Source organism: Pan troglodytes, chromosome 21 (genome assembly GCF_028858775.2).
Source record: "Pan troglodytes isolate AG18354 chromosome 21, NHGRI_mPanTro3-v2.0_pri, whole genome shotgun sequence".
Classification (NCBI taxonomy): domain Eukaryota; kingdom Metazoa; phylum Chordata; class Mammalia; order Primates; family Hominidae; genus Pan; species Pan troglodytes.
In genome coordinates, this window is record NC_072419.2 from 42,017,727 (window position 1) to 42,037,579 (window position 19,853).

The 19,853-nt window shown below is 45.6% G+C and overlaps 1 protein-coding gene across 8 annotated transcripts in view; it reads left to right on the top strand.

Annotated features, from left to right (window-relative positions):
• PHF20 (PHD finger protein 20) overlaps positions 1-19,853 on the top strand; it is a 184,482-nt gene that overhangs the window by 12,081 nt on the left and 152,548 nt on the right. The window lies entirely within an intron of this gene.

Below are 19,853 nucleotides of genomic sequence, written 5' to 3' on the forward strand. Positions count from 1 at the left end.
TTGCACTCTAGCCTGGGCAACAAGAGTGAAACTCCGTCTCAAAACAAAACCAAACCAAAGTACTGGGATTATAGGCATGAGCCACTGTCCCGCCCTTACGTTTGTTTGTGTTTTTTTTTTTTTTGAGACAGTGTATCGCTCTGTCCCCCAGGCTGGAGTGCAGTGGCACAATCTCGGCTCACTGCAACCTCCACCTCCAGGGTTCAAGCGATTCTCCTGCCTTAACCTCCCGACTAGCTGTGACTACAGGTGCCTGCCACCACGCCAGGCTGATTTTTGTATTTTTAGTAGAGATGGGGTTTCACCATATTGGCCAGGCTGGTCTTGAACTCCTGACCTTGTGATCTGCCTGCCTCGGCCTCCCAAAATGCTGGGATTACAGGCGTGAGCCACTGCACCCGGCCACATTTTTTTTTCCCCTCATTTTCACACACACAAAACTAACAGTAATCCCTTAATATTTTTAATGTTGAAATATCCCAAAGACTTTTTTTTTTTTTTTTTTTTTTTTGAGATGGAGTCTCACTGTGTCTCCCAGGCTGGAGTGTGGTGGCATGATCTCTGCTTACTGCAACCTCTGCCTTCCGGGCTCAAGAGATTCTCCTGCCTCAGCCTGCCGAGTAGCTGGGAATACAGGCGTGTGCCACTATGCCCAGCTAATTTTTATGTTGTTAACAGAGATGGAGTTTCACCATGTTGGCCAGGCTGGTCTTGAACTCCTGACCTCAGGTGATCTGCCCACCTCAGCATCCCAAAGTATTGGGATTACAGGCATGAGCCACTGCACTCAGCCCCTTGTTTTTAAAAGCAATAAAGGTTAGTGGGGGCCGGGTGCGGTGGCTCACACCTGTAATTCCAGCACTTTGGGAAGCTTAGGTGGGCAGATCACTTGAGCTGAGGAGTTCGAGACTAGCCTCGGCAATGTGGCAAAACCCCACCTCTATAAAAAATACAAAAATGAGGAAGGTGTGGTGGCACGTGCCTGTAGTCCCAGCACTGGGGGAGCTGAGGTGGGGAGGATGGTTTGAGCCTGGGAGGCAAAGGTTGCAGTGAGCCAGGATCATGCCACTTCACTCCAACCTGGGCCACAGAAACAGACCCTGTCTTTAAAAAAAAAAAAAAAGAGGGTAGTGGGTTTTGGAGGAAGGAGGTCTTGCTTCTGAAGTCCCAGCTCTTCTATCTAGCCAGGTGACTTTGGGCAAGTTGTTTATTGTTTATACTCCTTCGTAAAATACTGCTGACTTCTCTGCATTGTTGGGAATGAGATGTTTGTCAAGGATTTAGCATGTGGTGATAAATCAGTAAATGTTGAATATTTCCTGGTATTAATAATAAAGGCTAGGAATAAAAATTCATACTTAAAGGAAAAGGGACTTTTATTTATTTATTTATTTTTGAGACAGAGTTTTGCTCTTGTCACCCAGGCTGGAGTGCAGTGGCACAATCTTGGCTCACTGCAACCTCTGCCTCCTGGATTCAAGCGATTCTCCTGCCTTAGCCTCCCGAGTAGGTGGTACTACGGGCTCCTACCACCATGCCGGGCTAATTTTTGTATTTTTAGTAGAGATGGGGTTTCACCACGTTGGCCAGGCTGGTCTCGAACTCCTGACCTCAGGTGATCCTCCCGCCTCAGCCTCCCAATGTGCTGGGATTACTGGTGTGAGCCACCACACCCTGCCAGGATAAGGGAATTAATGAATTGTCTCATAAATATCTTAGGTATTTAAAACTCCATAGGCATGAAAATGTCTCTCAAGGCCCTGTTGAGTAATGATTTCATCTCCAAATTGTTTTCCTTCGTAATATGGTGATATTTCAATTAAGAAATTCTGTAAGAATAGGCTGGGTGTGGTGGCTCACGCTTGTAATCCCAGCACTTTGGGAGGCTGAGACCAGCCTGGCCAACACAGTGAAATCCCGTCTCTACTGAAAATACAAAAAATTAGCTGGGCATGGTTGCAGGTGCCTGTCATCTCAGCTACTTGGGAGGCTGAGGCAGGAGAATCGCTTGAACCCGGGAGGCGGAGGTTGCAGTGAGCTGAGATTGCACCACTGCACCCCAGCCTGGGCGACAGAGCGCAACTCCATCTCAAAAAAAAAAAAAAAAAAAAAACAAATCTTGTAAGGATAGCTGGTCAGGTGTGTTTAAAAAAAGACTTCCCAGCTGGGCGTGGTGGCTCACGCCTGTAATCCTAGCACTTTGGGAGGCCGAGGCAGGTGGATCACGAGGTCAGGAGATCGAGACCATCCTGGTCAACATGGTAAAACCCCGTCTCTACTAAAAATACAAAAAAAAATTAGTTGGGTGTGGTGGCGCGTGCCTGTAATCGCAGCTACTCGGGAGGCTGAGGCAGGAGAATCGCTTGAACTAGAGAGTTGGAGGTTCCAGTGAGCCGAGATCGTGCCACTGCATTCCAGCCTGGTGACAGAGCGCGACTCCGTCTCAATAAATAAATAAATAAATAAGACTTCCCCTAGGCTGTGAGCAGTGGCTCACGCCTGTCATCCCAGCACTTTGGGAGGCCGAGGCGGGTGGATCACAAGGCCAGGAGATCGAGACTATGCTGGCCAACGTGGTGAAACCCTGTCTCTACTAAAATACAAAAAATTAGCCCAGTTTGGTGGTGCACGCCTGTAGTTTCAACTACTTGGGAGGTTGAGGCAGGAGAATCACTTGAACCAAGGAGGTGGAGGTTGCAGTGAGCCGAGATTGAGCCACTGCACTCTAGCTTGGCAACAGAGCAAGACTCCATCTCAAAACTCACTCCAGAGCTATAGACTATATCACTCAGAGAGTGTAGAGTATTGATAGATTGGAGCCCCCAGTGCCTGAAGAAATGGATACAGCTTTTCTTAAGCCCCAGGGATAAAATTGTGATCAGTCTTCAGTTGCTTCATTCCGCGTGCTTTGCCTTCCTCTGCATGCAAGGAGTAATAATAGTTCCCACGTTTACCTGTGGATAGCACTCTTCAAAGAACCTCCATGTGATTATCTTCTTGAATCTATATACCCATTGAGGTGGATGATATTGATCTCTTTCCTGTTTTTTTTTTTTTTTTTTGGAGACAGGGTCTCTTGCTCTGTTGCCCAAGCTGGAGTACGGTGGTGCAATCATAGTTCACTGCAGCCTTGAACCCCTGGGCTCAAGTGATTCTCCAGCCTCAGCCTCCTGAGTAGCTAGGACGACAGATGTGTGTCACTGTGCCTGGCTAATTATTTATTTATTTATTTGAGACAGAGTTTCACTCTTGTTGCCCAGGCTGCAGTGCAATGATGTGATCTCGGCTCACTGCAACCTCTGCCTCCCAGGTTCAAGCGATTCTCCTGCCTCAGCCTCTTGAGTAGCTGGGATTACAGGGATGCACCACCATGCCCAGTTAATTTTGTATTTTTAGTCTAGACGAGGTTTCACCATGTTGGTCAGGCTGGTCTCTAACTCCTGATCTCAGGTGATCTGCCCGCCTCCACCTCTCAAAGTGCTGGGATTACAGGCGTGAGCCACCGCGCCCAGCCTATTTTTTTATTTTTATTTTTACTTTTTGAGACAGAGTTTCACTCTGTCTCCCTGGCTGGAGTGCAGTGGCACAGTCTCTGCTCACTGCAACCTCCGCCTCCTGGGTTCAAGTGATTCTCCTGCCTCAGCCTCCCAAGTAGCTGGGATTACAGGGAAGCACCACCACGCCAGTTAATTTTGTATTTTTAGTCTAGACGAGGTTTCACCATGTTGGTCAGGCTGGTCTCGCTCTGTGCCCACCTCTGCCTCTCAAAGTGCTGGGATTACAGGCATGAGCCACCGCGCCCAGCCTATTTTTTTATTTTTATTTTTACTTTTTGAGACAGAGTTTCGCTCTGTCTCCCTGGCTGGAATGCAGTGGCGCAATCTTTGCTCACTGCAACCTTCGCCTGGGTTCAAGTGATTCTCCTGCCTCAGCCTCCCTGGTAGCTGGGATTACAGGCCCTTGGCACCACACCCGGCTAATTTCTGTGTTTTTAGTAGAGTCAGGGTTTCACCATTTTGGCCAGGCTGGTCTTGAACTCCTGGCCTTAAGTGATCCACCTGCCATGGCCTCCCAAAGTGCTGGGATTACAGGCGTGAGCTACCTAGCACAGCTCTATATTTTTATTTATTTGTTTATTTATTTATTTTTTGAGACGGAGTCTTGCTCTGTTGCCCAGGCTGGAGTGCAGTGGCGCGATCTCGGCTCACTGCAAGCTCCGCCTCCCAGGTTCATGCCATTCTCCTGCCTCAGCCTCCCGAGTAGCTGGGACTACAGGCGCCCGCCACCACGCCCGGCTAATTTTTTGTGTTTTTAGTAGAGACAGGGTTTCATCATGTTAGCCAGGATGGTCTTGATCTCCTAACCTCGTGATCCACCCTCCTCGGCCTCCCAAAGTGCTGGGATTACAGGTGTGAGCCACCGTGCCTGGCCTATTTTTTTTATTTTTTGTAGAGATGAGATCTCACTATGTTGCCCAGGCTGGCTTCAAACTCCTGGCCTCACTCAAGTGATCCTCTCACCTTGGCCTTCCAAAGTACTGGGATTACAGGTGTGAGCAATTGCACCTGGCCTCTTTTCTGTTTTTATTTCCATTTTGCCAGTGAGAAGGCTGAGGTTACCTCTTTTTTTTTGAGACGTAGTCTCGCTCTGTTGCCCAGGCTGGAGTGCAATGGCATGATCTCTGCTCACTGCAACCTCCACCTCCCATGTTCAAGCGTTTCTCCTGCCTCAGCCTCCTGAGTAGCTGGGATTACAGGTGTACACCACCACGCCTGGCTAATTTTTGTATTTTTACTAGAGATGGGGTTTTGCCATTTTAGCCAGGGTGTTCTTGAACTGACGTCAGGCGATCCACCCACCTTGGCCTCCCAAAGTGCTGGGATTACTGGCGTGAGCCACCACGCCTGGCCAGGTTATATCATTTAACAAACATTTGACCACCATGTTAAGGGCACTGCTTGTTAGATGCTGGGGATGCCTATGAGGAGTTAATTGCCTCTTGGGAGAGATCTGCTTAGATAGGCAGTTTCAGCGTAGAGTGATGAATGCTGTGGCCCAGAGGGTAGGTTAGGTTGCCATGGGAGAATGCAGGTGTGAAGGAAGTCCTTCAGGGAGGTTCCAATGGCTAATCCTGGTCATGAAGGACCAGGAAGAGAAAGCAGCTTGTTTGGCCGGGTGCGGTGACTTATGCCTTTAATCCCAGCACTTTGGGAGGCTTAGTGAGGGAGGGGGCAGATCACCTGGTCAGGAGTTCGAGACCACCCTGGCCAACATGGTGAAACTAGAGACTAGCCCGTCTCTAGTAAAAATACAAAAATTAGCCTGGTATGGTGGCTTGCTCCTGTAATTCCAGCTACTTGGGAGGCTGAGGCAGGAGAGTCGCTTGAATCTGGGAGACAGAGGTTGCAGTGAGCCAAGATTGTGCCATTGCACTCCAGCCTGGGTGACAGTGCAAGACTCCATCAAAAAAAAAAAAAAAAAAGCAGCTTGTTTATACAAAGGCCCTGGAGGTCGGAACTGCAGGGTGTTTGGATGTGGCAGGAGTATGGGTGGTAAGAACAGTAATAACCTTTTTTTCTTTTTCTTTTTTTTTTTTTTTGTGACACAGTCTTGCTCTGTCTTCCAGGCTGGAGTGCAGTGGCGGGATCTCGGCTCACTGTAACCTCCACCTGCCGGGTTCAAGCAATTCTCCTGCGTTAGCCTCCTGAGTAGCTAGGACTACAGGCGTGCACCACCATGCCCGGCTAATTTTTTATATTTTTAGTGGAGACAGGGTTTCACCATGTCGGCTAGGCTGGTCTCGAACTCCTGACCTCATGATCCGCCTGCCTGTGCCCCACAAAGTGGTGGGATTGCAGGCGTGAGCCATGGCGCCCAGCCCCCGCCCCCCCCCCCCCCTTTTTTTTTTTTATACACAGTTTTGCTCTTGTTGCCCAGTCCGGAGTGCAGTGGCTCGATCTCAGCTCACTGCAACCTCCACCTCCCGGGTTCAGGCAATTCTCCTGCCTCAGCCTCCTGAGTAGCTGGGATTACAGGCGTCTGCCACCATCCCCAGCTAATTTTTTTTTGTGTTTAGTAGAGATGGGTGTTCACCACATTGGCCAGGCTGGTCTTGAATTCCTGATCTCAGGTGATCCACCCGCCTCTGCCTCCCAAAATGCTAGAATTACATGCATGAGCCACCATGCCCAGCAAGAACAGTAGTAACCCTGCAAGCTTATTGTGTGCCAGGCTCTGCTAAATAACTTTTTTTTTTTTTTGACGGAGTCTCGCTCTGTCATCCCGGCTGGAGTGCAGTGGTGTGATCCCGGCTCACTGCAACCTCTGCCTTTTGGGTTCAAGCGATTCTCCTTCCTCAGCCTCCCCTGTAGGTGGGATTACAGGCGCATGCCACCACGCCTGGCTAATTCTTGTGTTTTTAGTAGAGGCGGGATTTCACCATGTTGACAAGGCTGGTCTCAAACTCCTGACCTCAGGTGATCTGCCTGCCTCAGCCTCCCAAAGTGCTGGGATTACAGGTGTGAGCCACCGGGCCTGACCTGTGCTAATAACTTTTATCTTCACAACACCTATATGATGGTTTGAAGTAGGTGCTGGTGATATCCTCATTTTACAGATGGGGAGCCTGAAGCTCAGAGAGGAAATGACTTGTGCAAGTTTATCTGGAAAGTGGTGGGGCTGAGGTCCAAACTCAGGCACTCTTATTCCAGAGTTCTGGCTCATAACCGCTGTGTCCCACAGCCCCTCTGCTAAAGCTTGCCTGCTTCTTTCCTTTTAAGCTCCAAAAGAGAGTTTCTTTTGGCTTGGTTATAATGGCTAACTCACTAATGGCCCAAATGCTGCGCTGAGTACCTTGAATATGGTTCTGTAGGGGAGCCGCTGAACTGTTTTTTTTTGTTTGTTTGTTTTTGTTTTTTGAGACAGAGCCTTGCTCTGTTGCCCAGGCTGGACTGCAGTGGCGCGATCTTGGCTCACTGCAACCTCCGCCTCCTGGGTTCGAGCGATTCTCCTGTCTCAGCCTCCTGAGTAGCTGGAATTACAGGCATGTGCCACCATGCCCGGCTAATTTTTGTATTTTTAGTAGAGGCGATGTTTCACCATGTTGGCCAGGCTGGTCTTGAACTCCTGACCTTGTGATCCACCTGCCTCAGCCTCCCAAAGTGTTGGGATTACAGGCGTGAGCCACCGCGTCCGGCCTGAACTGTTTTAAAATAGAAGTCTTATGATCATAGTTACATTTTAGAAATATCACTGTAGCAGCAGTGATGAAGATTGGCAACAGTGTAATTAACTGGAGTCAGCCTTACCTCGGTTCAATTCCTTGTCCCAATACCTGACTAGCCTTGGTATTTGGGAAACTTACTTTGTGAACCTCAGTTTTCACATCCATAAAATGGGAATAATCCTCATTACAAACCTAAGAGGTAGACACTAAATGGGCTGATATAGTTTTTATATATATGTATATATATATACCAGAATAGTATATATATATATATACCAGAATAGTATATATATATATACCAGAATAGTATATATATATATATATCTTAGAATAGTATATACATATATATCTTAGAATAGTGTATATATATATATATCTTAGAATTGTATATATATATATATATCTTAGAATAGTATTTGTCATAAAATAACCACTGAGAAGATGTCATCTCATGAGACAGTATTGATTTGGATCTGGGGAAGGTGTAGCTGGAGGATTGGAGCTCTGTCAAGAGCTGCTGGAGTAATCAAGACTAGAACTGATGCAGGGCTGAACTGGGCATCCACTTGGCAATGGCTGAGACTTAGAAGCAGGTCCTACAAAATGTCCGAGTGTGGGAGGTGAGGGAAGGAGAAGGAGGTAAGGTAAGTGCCCATGTTTCTAGTTTGGCACACTTGCCAATCTTGAGGCCTTATTCTTTGATGGGGACAAAAGGAGAAGGAACTTGGTAAGATGATTAGCTTAGTGAAATTGAGTAATACGCGAAAGGTCATACAGCAGATACATTTTAGGGCCAACCCTGGCACAGGCCCTTTCCACTGCTTCTGGGAAAATCCACTGATTTAATCGACTCATTCTCAGTAGTTTGGAATGAGTAAACTCAACTCATGTTTGCTGTCTCTTTGCATTTTAATTATGGAAGGCAAAGCTTGACTCTTGCAGAAAGCATTTCAAGTATCTGGGAAGAAAGTGGGTGAAGTTTTGAGGCCTATTTCTTTCTTCACTCCTTTCTTTTTTTTTACGACAGAGTCTTGCTCTGTCGCCAGGCTGGAGTGCAGTGGCTCGATCTTGGCTCATTGCAACCTCCACCTTCTGGGCTCAAGCAATTCTCCTGCCTCAGCCTCTTGAGTAACTGGGATTACAGGCACCTGCCACCATGCCTGGCTAATTTTTTGTATTTTTAGTAGAGACGGGGTTTCACCATGTTGGCCAGGCTGGTCTCAAACTACTGAACTCTGGTGATCCGCCCTCCTCGACCTCCCAAAGTGTTGGGATTAGAGGCGTGAGCCACCGTGCCTGGCCTCTTCCCTCTTTTCATTCTTGCCTTCCCTTCCTTTCTTCCTTTCTTTTTCTTCCTCCTTACCTCTTCTGCCTTTCCTCCCTCCTTCCCTACCTTGTCAAGTAAAAGGGACTAATTCCCTTTCTTCTAGTGTGACCTGGGAAGAGGTCCTACTTGAACCAATTTGTTACTTCCCTACGACTAAAGATACGCTCTTTATGCACTTTAGTATATTGGATACTGTTTGTTAATTTTTAATAATATTGACTATAATTCTTTGTGTCTGATGTCCTTTTTGCTAGTATACCACCATTGCCATCACCGGTACCATTTAGAGTTTGCTATGCTAAGCACTTGACATCCATTAGCTCATTTATTCTTCACAACAACCCAGGAAATTGGGGCTGTTGATCCCATCTTATAGCTGGGCAAACAGGCTCAGTGATTTTTCTTGTCGTTGCTCAGCCAACAATGCCTGGAGCCAGAATTGGTTAGAATCTGAGTCTAAAACCTGTCTGTGCACCCATCCCTAGGCACTCCCTGGCCTTCCTCCACGGCAGAACTTTGGCAAAAGGTCCTCTTGGAGACTTCTTCCTGGGAGACCCAGGTATCACTGGACCGGCTAAAATTGTTTATGCTTTCTTGGGACAGCAGCATGGGCTGCGGGAAGTCTCAACCTTCTAGGTTCAAGCTGTGTGTGGGGAAAGCTCCTTTCTGCCGGAGATTCTTTGCCTCTAGTAGTTCCCTTTGCTTAGAAGTCACTTCCTTTAGATCTCCTTCTTGTCACCTAGTTCTCTGCTTAGACCTCAGTTCCTCAGAGAGTCCTTTCTTTTTCTTTTTTTTTTTTTTTGAGACAAGAGTCTCGCTCTGTCACCCAGGCTGGAGTGAGTGGCATGATCTTGGCTCACTGCAACCTCCACCTCCTGGGTTCAAGCAATTCTCCTGCCTCAGCCTCCCAAGTAGGTGGGACTACAGGTGCCCACCACTAAGCCTGCCTAATTTTTGTATTTTTAGTAGAGACGGGGTTTCACCATATTGGCCAGGCTGGTCTCGAACTCCTGACCTCAGGTGATCCACCTGCCTCGGCCTCCCAAAGTGCTGGGATTACAGGCATGAGCCATTGCGCCTGTCTTGAGAGTCCTTTCTAACAGCCGTATCTAAAATAGTCCTTTCCATGTTGCTGGTTCACATTATTTTGTTGTTTTTCCCACAATTACTTATCTCTGTCAGAAATGATCTTTATATGCTCGCATGGTGCAGTGGCTCATGCCTGTAATCCCAGCACTTTGGGAGGCTGAGGTTGGTGGGTCACTGGAGTTCAGGAGTTCGAGACCAGCCTGGCCAACATGGCGAAACACTGTCTCTACTAAAAATACAAAAATTAGCCAGGCATGGTGGTGCACGCCTGTAATCCCAGCTACTGGGGAGGGTGAGGCAGGAGATGCTTGAACCTGAGAGGCGGAGGTTGCAGAGAGCCGAGATTGCACCTTGCACTCCAGGCTGGGCGACAAGAGCGGGACTCTGTCTCAAAAAAAAAAAAAAGGCCAGGCGCGGTGGCTCACACCTGTAATCCCCAGCACTTTGGGAGGCTGAGGTGGGTGGATCGCCTGAGGTCAGGAGTTCGAGACCAGCCTGACCAATATGGAGAAACCCCTTCTCTGCTAAAAATACAAAAATTAGCCAGGCGTGGTGGCACATACCTGTAATCCTAGCTACCAGGAGGCTGAAGCAGGAGAATCTCTTGAACCTGGGAGATGGAGGTTGCAGTGAGCCGAGATCGTGCCACTGCACTCCAGCCTGGGCAACAAGAGCAAAACTCCGTCTCAAAAAAAAAAAAAAAAAGAAATGACCCTTATGTATGTGCTTATCTTGTTTCTTAGCTGCCTTCCCCACTAGAGAACAGGGTCCGGGTGCCTTGTCCTCCCATTGTCTATTTCCAGTACCTGGCACACAGCAGGCACTCAATGAATATTTCTTGAATGAGGGGGGCATAAAGATTTAAGCTGGTCTTTCACCTGAAGTGTCCCTCAATTTAAAGTGGTTGTATTGAGTTAAAAGGCACTGTCACCCTTTAATGGAGGTTGAATCCCAGCCTTGTGGTGAGCACCATTAGATTATCCCAAAGCCTGTTCTGTAGTTTCTGGTGGTTGGCATTTTATTCCTTGAGAGTCCCAGAGACTTTTTTCCTCGAAAGTTCCAGAGTTTATTTCCCTCTACTCCTGTCCCAGAGCTGATTCACTGAAAGGTCTTTTTCCATACCCATCTATCACTTTTAATTCTTTGTTGTCCCTCTTTTCCCTGAGCACAAAGGGATTGCTGAGGGCAAGACTTCCAGTTACTATAGCGACAGTACTCTTTTGCCTCTCCCAAAATAAAACCCAGAGTCTTTGTCAGTACAACATTAACTGTAAATGTGATATGAATTCAGAAAATATGGGCGTGGTGGCTCACACCTGTAATCTCAGCACTTTGGGAGGCTGAGGTGGGCAAATCACCTGAGGTCATGAGTTTGAGACCAGCCTGGCCAACATGGCAATACCCTGTCTCTACTAAAAATACAAAAATTAGCTGGGTGTGGTGGTGTGCTCCTGTAATCCCAGCTACTTGGGAGGCTGAGGCAGGAGAATCGCTTGAACCCGGGAGGAGGAGGTTGCAGTGAGCTGAGATTGCACCATTGCACTGTAGCCTGGGGACAGAGCGAGACTCTGTCTTAAAAAAAAAAAGGAAGAAAAATCTGCTATCATTTATTGAGTACCTACTTTTTTTTTTTTTGAGACGAATCTTACTCTGATGCCTGGGCTAGAGTGCAGTGGTGCCATCTTGGCTCACTGCAACCTTCATCTCCTGGTTCAAGCAATTCTTCTGCCTCACCCTCCTGAGTAGCTGGGATTATAGGTGTGTGCCATGATGCCTGGCTAATTTCTGTATTTTTTTAGTAGAGACAGGGTTTCACCACATTGGCCAGGCTGGTCTCGAACTCCTGACCTCAAGTGATCTGCCCACTTTGCCCTCCCAAAGTGTTGGGATTATAGGTGTGAGCCACTGCGCCCAGCTGACTACCTACTTTGTGTTAGATATTTTAATAGGGGTTTTGCAGACCTTTCTCATTTAATTCTCATAGCACCCACGATAGGGGCCATTATCCACATATCATAAGTGAAGAAACAGAGCTCAACAAGGTAGCTTGTAAATAAACTTGGGGTAAGAATTTGAACTCAGGAGCTACTGGGCTGAGGTTCGATTGCTGGCTCAGCTCCTTACTATGTGAGTGTCCTTAACTTTCTTTTTCCTCATCTTTATAATGGGGATTAATATAGTACTTCTGTGATTTTTGTAAGGATTAAATTGGTTAATATATGTAAGTTTAATTATTATAAATTTTTTTTTTGAGACAGTCTCACTCTGTCGCCCAGGCTGGAGTGCAGTCGTGCGATCTCAGCTCACTGCAACCTCCACCTCCAGGGTTGAAGTGATTGTTCTGCCTCAGCCTCCTGAGTAGCTGGGACTACAGGTGCGCACCACCATGCCCAGCTAATTTTTGTATTTTTTAGTGGAGACGGGGTTTCACTATGTTTACCTGGGTGGTCTTGATCTCTTGACCTCATGATCCGCCCGCCTTGGCCTCCCAAAGTGCTGGGATTGCAGGCGTGAGCCACCACACCCAGACTATACATTTTTTTTTTATGCGGGTTTCGTTAGTTTGGATAAGGTTATTTTACATCTACTCTCTTTCTGTAAAGTTAGTTTATATCTTTATCATAGTAGTAGCTTAATAGCATTCTTTATTTAATTTATTACATATTTGTTGAGTTTATAATGTAGTCCTACTGTATTGAATTTTGATTAAATATTCTCTTGTTTTTTAATGGATGAACTACATCCAGTTTGCCCAGAATCTTATGTAAAGAGCTATTGGTTTTTCTCGTTTTCACAAATGATTTATTTTTATCCTGGACTGTATTCTTCAGCTTGAAATGGCTGAGTCCAAGAGTATAAGCAGTTCCACAGCTTGTTCTTTGCTTCTAGATTAAGGTATAAAAAGATGGCCATGGTCAGGACCCCAGGAGGTGTTCTAGTGTACCTGTTTCCCCACAGCTGGACCAGTGTTAGGTTTTGTCTTTTCTAAAAAATTAGGTATTTCTGCTTGTTATATAATGGTGTGATAATTGTGACACAACATTTGAAAAGCATCCAGTTGCTTTATCTTCCTGTATTCAAGTTATGTTTATATCTAAAGATATGAATATAAGCATAGCAACGACTTTGGTCAGAGAAAGAGAAAGGACCTTTGAGAAGTACTTTGTCTACTTCTGCGTACATCGTGTTACTTTTGATAAGAGGGATTTCTCCTGCCTCAGAGGACCTTGAAATTGGCTAGCACCTCTGCATGTCAGTTTCCTCCCTGTAACTTAATTTTACTTGTATACCATGGTAACATTACATTAGTCCTAATTATATAATCTGGCAGTTGTGAAGATCCAGTAAATAGTAAAATAGTGTAAGAATTAAATTCTTGCATTTAAAAAATTTGCAGGTTTTTTTTTGGATCTTTTGTAGAGATGAGATTTCACCAAGTTGCCCAGGCTGGTCTTGAACTCTTAGATTCAAGCTACCTGCCCCTTGGCCTCCCAAAATGCTGGGATTACAGGCATGGGCCTATTCTCAGCCTCCCAAAGTGCTGGGATTATAGGCATGAGCCAGTGTACCTGGCCAAAAATTTGCATATTTAAATAACATTAAAAAAAAAAAAAGGGCCGGGCGTGGTGGCTCATGCCTGTAATCCCAGCACTTTGGGAGGCCAACGTGGGTGGATCATTTGAGGTCAGGAATTCAAGACCAGCCTGGCCAACATGGTGAAACTCTGTCTCTACTAAAAATGCAAAAATTAGCTGGGCAGTAGTGGCATATGCCTGTAATCACAGCTACTCAGGAGACTGAGGCGGGAGAATTGCTTGAGCCTAGGAGGCGGAGGTTACAGTGAGCTGAGATTGTGCCACTGCACTCCAGTCTGGGCGACAGAGTGAGACCCTGTCTCAAAAAAAAAAAAAAAAAGAAAAAAATATGAAGAAACATAAAGAAGCAACCCCACCACCAGAATAAAATAAAATTTTACCATCTAGATAATTCCTGCTGACAATTACTTCTTTGGTGGTTTTTTTTGTTTGTTTTTGTTTTTTGGCTTTTTTTTTTTTTTTGAGATGGAATCTTGGTCTGTCACCCAGACTGGTTTGCAGTGGCGCGATGTCAGCTCACTGCAACCTCCGCCTCCTGGGTTCAAGTGATTCTCCTACCTCAGCCTCCTGAGTAGCTGGGATTACAGGTTCCCACCACCATGCCTGGCTAATTTTTGTATTTTTAGTAGAGATGGGGTTTCACCATGTTGCCCTGGTTGGTCTCGAACACCTGACCTCAGGTGATCCACCTGCCTTGGCCTCCCAAAGTGCTGGGATTACAGGCGTGAGCCACCGCACCTGGCCTTTTTTTTTTTTTTTTGAGACAGGTCTGGCTCTGTTGCCCAGGCTAGAGTGCTGTGGTACAATCTCCGCTCACTGCGACCTCTTCCTCCTGGGCTCAAACCATCCTGCTACCTCAGCCTTCCAGGTAGTTAGGACTACAGACACGCACTACCATGCCTGGCTAATTTTTTTGTATTTTTTGTAGAGATGGGATTTCACCATGTTGTCTAGGCTGATCTTGAACTCCTGAGCTCAAGCAATCCACCTACCATAGCCTCCCAAAGTGCTGGGATTACAGGTGTCAGCCACTGTGCTTGGCCCATCGTTCCTTTTAATAGCTATAGTGACATGATTGTAGCTTATTGCAGCCTCAAACTCCTGGGCTCAAGCAATCCCATCTCAGCCTCCCGAGTGGCTGAGACACAGTCCTCTTTTGATGTACGTTTTGGTTGCAGAAATTGCAAAGCTCTATTGATCGTTGTTATAGATAATTTGATAGGCTTTGAGGGTATGTCTTCATTATAAGTTACTGGCTGTGGGATTGTTGGGCAGAGAGTATGTTTTTGTAGGTGGTGCCAAATTGCCTCTAGAAAGCTTTTCTAGTTTATGCTTTTGGTAGAAGCATTTGGGCATGGTCTTTTCTCCTCATCCCTGCTAACACTACCTTTAAATTTTTGCCAAATTTGAGAAGTGAAAATTTGTTATTTTAATTTGCATTTCCTTTAATTTAGGGTGATGTTATATGTATATATTATCACATGTTCATTAGACCTTGGTATCTGTACTCGACCTCCAAATCTGCCAGTTCTTACAGTTTGCGCATTTTTTTTTTTTTTTTTTTGAGACGGAGTCTCGCTCTTGTTGCCCAGGCTGGAGGGCAATGTCACAATCTCAGCTCACTGCAACCTCTGTCTCCCGGGTTCAAGCGATTCTCCTGCCTCAGCCTCCCGAGTAGCTGGGATTACAGGCCTGTGCCACCACGCCCGGCTAATTTTATATTTTTAGTAGAGACGGGTTTCTCTATGTTGGTCAGGCTGGTCTTCAACTCCCGACCTCAGGTGATCCATCCACCTTGGCCTCCCAAATTGCTAGGATTACAGGCGCGAGCCATCGGGCCTGGTCCACTTTGCGCATTTTAAAGTAAGTTGTGGCCAGACGTGGTGCTTCACGCCCATAATCTCAGCACTTTGGGCGGCTGAGGCGGGTGGATCACCTGAGGTCGGGAGTTCAAGACCAGCCTGACCAACATGGAGAAACCCCGTCTCTACTAAAAATACCAAATTAGCTGGGCGTGGTGGCGCACGCCTGTAATCCCTGCTATTCGGGAGGCTGAGGCAGGAGAATCGCTTGAACCTGGGAGGCGGAGGTTGCAGTGAGCTGAGATCATGCCATTGCACTCCAGCCTGGGTGACAGAGCAAGATTCCGTCTCAAAAAAAAAAAAAAAAAGGTAAATTGTTTGACTTTTTTGTCCTTGGTTTGTATGCACTCTTTGTTAATATTGGAAGTTAGCTCTTTGTCATACGGGTTACAGTTATTTTCTCCCAGTTTGTCGTTTGTGAAAGTGCCCTTTAAACTGTGCTGCACAGTGTGCATTTCAAGCTTTCATTGTCATTGATGCAGGGGACATTAATGAATACTGTATTTAAGGAAGTAAACTAGGCCCTGTGTCTCCTGTGTAGCAGCAAGTTCCCATTGTAGGGAAATTTGAATGTAAAGGAGTAATTTGAAATCCTGCCAAGGTCTTTTAAAATGGAATCCTATGTGAATACAGATTTCATGAGTTTTTTAAATTCTCTCCATGTCCATATCGAACATGTTCCCTTTTCCTCTTTTTCTGGAAGCTGATGATTTTTGGAAGAAAAAGCTAAGGCCCTGAAGAAAAGTTAAAAGCTACAGAATCTTTAGTCCTATTGCATCTTCAGAAAAATTATGTTTAAAACTAAATGAAAGAAGTAAAAATGTACTACTTATGTAATTTTTTTGAAATCCCTGCTTCTGTATTGAACTCTTTTATTCTTTAGTAGATGTTGTCAATTTAAATAGATACTTTCAGATGATTTCCCCTCTGCCCCTCCCCTCACCCTTTGCTAGAGCTCATTCATGTCTTCTCAGTGTTTGCGTTTGTCTTGCTGGGTGGACTAGAGCTGGGACTGAGTTGGATTCCTAATTTTCAGCATTTCCAGCATAGTGACTTACTGATAATACTTGTTAGTGGTTTGTTGGGTGAATTAATGTGAATTTAAAAACAAACTCTGCCACTTTAGAGGGGTGGAGGGGAAATTGGTAATGGGATGGGAAAGCCAGATTAGTTTTGTGTTCTGTGTGATATCAGAGAGTGAAACTTCAAACAGGTGGATCAGAGTTAAAATGAAACACGTTTTAGTTCATACGTAGCAAGAATTCTGAGGATTCAGCCTCAAGAGGAATTGGTTTTCTTGAGCTTTTGGGAATAATTTCCTCATCTTCATTCATTCACTGCCTTGCTCCCTCACTCCTGCATTTTAATGGAAGGCCTCCTGAGGTGCCTGGGGGAAAGTAATGTAGAAACAATTAATTCAGAAGTCAGGCCAACCTGGGCTTTTGTTCTGGGGCCTGTCACTTAGCACCTGAACTTTAACCAAGTTACTTTAAGCCTAATTTCCTTATCTGTGATAACATAGTTATTAACAGCTACTAACTATGTAGTTCTTACTTTGTGCCAGTCCTGAGCTCTTTAAATGGATTATATATTTTAATCCTCACATCCACTGCCTGGAGATAGATATTATTATTATCACCATCCCTATTTTACAGAGAGGAAAATAATTTACACAAATTCATTCAGCTAATAAGGGGTTATATAATTTATATAAATTCATTCAGTTAATGATGAGTGGGGCTGGGGATTCAAGGCCAAGCATTTAACCCCATTACATTAAATTCCGTTACTTTGGTAAAAGAAGACTGTCAGGCTACGTAGAGCCTGACAAATAATAGCAGCTCAGTGAGTGTTAAGTTTCATCCTGCCTTTCTTGTTGGGCATCACCTTTTTATATAATGGGAGGGGAAATTAATAATCAGAATATTACTTGGTATGAATGAAGTCAGAGAACAAGATAATTTGACTTGGTATTGGCCGGGTGCGGTGGCTCACGCTTGTAATCCCAGCACTTTGGGAGGCTGAGGTGGGCGGATCACGAGGTCAGGAGATCGAGACCATCCTGGCTAACATAGTGAAACCCCATCTCTACTAAAAATACAAAAAAAAAAAAAAAAAATTGACGTGGTATTTCAGGCAAGCCAAAATGAAGACCTTTCTACTGATTGGATTATACCTGTATGTCAGATTTTTGTTTTTTCAGAGTCTTGCTCTGTCACCCCGGTAGGAGTGCAGTGGCGTGATCTCGGCTCACTGAAACCCCCACCTCCTGGGTTCAAGCAATTCTCATGCCTCAGCTTCCTGAGTATCTGGGATTACAGGCGTGCACCAGCATGCCCGGCTAATTTTCGTAATTTTAGTAAAGACAGGATTTTACCATGTTGGCCAGGCTGGTCTGGAACTCCTGACTTCGAGTGATCAGCCGTCTCGACCTCCCAGTGCTGTAATTACTGGCATGAGCTACCGCGCCTGGCCATGTGTATGTCAGATTTGATATCTCATTTTCTTACAGAATGTTTGGTAAAGGCTGTCAAACCTCTTGACGCTTCCTTTCCTAGGGTCCAAGTAGTTAGAACACTCCTGCCAGCACAGCTTTTCAGTTTATTAAGTTTCAGCTTCCTTAATTACAGCTGTCAACCATTTCTGCCTCAGTTTGCTTGCTTTATGTGTTTCCCAATATCAGCCCTTTGGAATTTTTTTTTTTTTTAAGATGGAGTCTTGCTCTGTTGCCAGGCTGGAATGCAGTGGCGTGATCTCGGCTCACTGCAACCTCTGCCTCCCAGGTTCAAGCGATTTTCTTGCCTCAGCCTCCTGAGTAGCTGGGACTACAGGCGTATGCCACCATGCCCAGCTAATTTTTGTATTTTTAGTAGAGACGGGGTTTCACCATGTTGGCTAAGATTGTCTCGATCTCTTGACCTTGTGATCCTCCCACCTTGCCCTCCCAAAGTGCTGGGACTACAGGCATGAGCCACTGCGCCCAGCCTGGAATGGGTTGTTTAATAGATAGCTTATTGTCCTTCACATGTATAATCCTTTACATTATACACTTGTGAAAAATTTTCATTGTGAAAAACTAAAATTTAGGAAAGTATTTAAGAAGAAAGGAACAATCACCAATAACCTATAACTTATTTTTTTCTTCCTGTCTTTACAAAAGAATCAGTGGCTGGGTACCATGGCTCATGCCTCTAATTCCAGCACTTTGGGAGGCTGAATCAGGAGGATCACTTGAACCTGGGAGTTTGAGACCAGCCCAGACAAACACATAGCAAGACCCTGTCTCTACCAGATAACAAATTAGCTGGGTGTGGTGGCTTGCACCTGTAGTCCCAGGTGCTTGGGAGGCTGAGTAAGGAGGATCACATGAGCCCAGGAAGTCGAGGCTACAGTGATCCAGGTTTGAGCCACTGTAGACCAGCCTGAGTGACAGAGTGAGCAAGACCTTGTCTCCAAAAAAATAAATTCATACGAGTTTTTTTCTTTTCTTTTCTTTTCTTTTTTTTTTTTTTTGAGACAGAATTTCACTCTTGTTGCCCAGGCTAGAATGTAATGGTGCGATCTTGGCTCACTGGAACCTCCACCTCCTGGGTTCAAGTGATTCTCCTGCCTCAGCCTCCCAGGTAGCTGGAATTACAGGCATGTGCCACCGTGCCTGGCTAATTTTGTATTTTTAGTAGAGACGGGGTTTCTGCATGTTGGTTAGGCTGGTCTCAAACTCCTGACCTCAGGTGATCCGGCAGCCTCGGCCTCCCAAAGTTCTGGGATTATAGGCATGAGCCACCATGCCTGGCCTTTTTTTGTTGTTGTTTTTTTTGTTTTTTTTTTTAAAGAGACAGGTTCTTGCTCTGTCACTCAGGCCGGAGTACAGTGGCACAATCATAACTCACTGCAGTCTCAACCTCCTGGGCTCAAGCGATCCTCCTGCCTCAGCCTTTTCAGTAGCTGGGATTATAAGCCTGAGCCACCTCATCTGGCTGTGTATGAGTTTTAATGTGAGCTCCATGTGGTACAATTTTGCATCCTGCCTTTTTATGTAATATATTGCAAGCAAATTCTTCATAAAATGTGCTGCTATTTTAAACATTAGACATGTACTCACTTCTGTGATTTTTTTCCATACTCATTTATTGCAAAGAAAGTGTTCTGGTAGGAGGCAGGCATTGCTCTGGCAGTGCTCTGGCATTGCTTGGGCAGTGTAGGCTGTCAACAGCCAAAGTATAAGGGTGGATGCAGTGGCTCGTGCTTGTAATCCCGTAATCCCAGCACTTTGGGAGGCCCAGGCGGGAGGATTGCTTGAACCCAGGAGTTTGAGATCAGCCTAGGAACATAGATACTCTCTCTGCAAAAAAAAAAAAAAAAAAAAAAAAAAAAAGCTGGGTGTGCTGATGCATGCCTGTGATTCCAGCTACTCGGGAGGCTGAGGCAGGAGTATTGCTTGAGCCCAGGAGTCTGAGGCTGCAGTGAGCTATGATAGCGCCACTGCATTCCAGCCTGGACAACAGAATGAGACCCTGTCTAAAAAAAATTTTAAAAAGTCCAGAGTTTAGTGGGAGGAAGGAGTTAGGCTGGGGTAAGTCTGCTGTAAGGAAGTGGTCTGTTCAAGTGCCCTTAGAGTTCAGAGTGGCTACATGTCCATCAGAACCACCACTAGCTCCTCCGATAGCATTTAGGACTCTGCAGATTAATAGATTAATTACCTCAGTGATCACAAGAAGTGTTCTTTTTTTTTTTTCTTTTTCAAGATGGAGTCT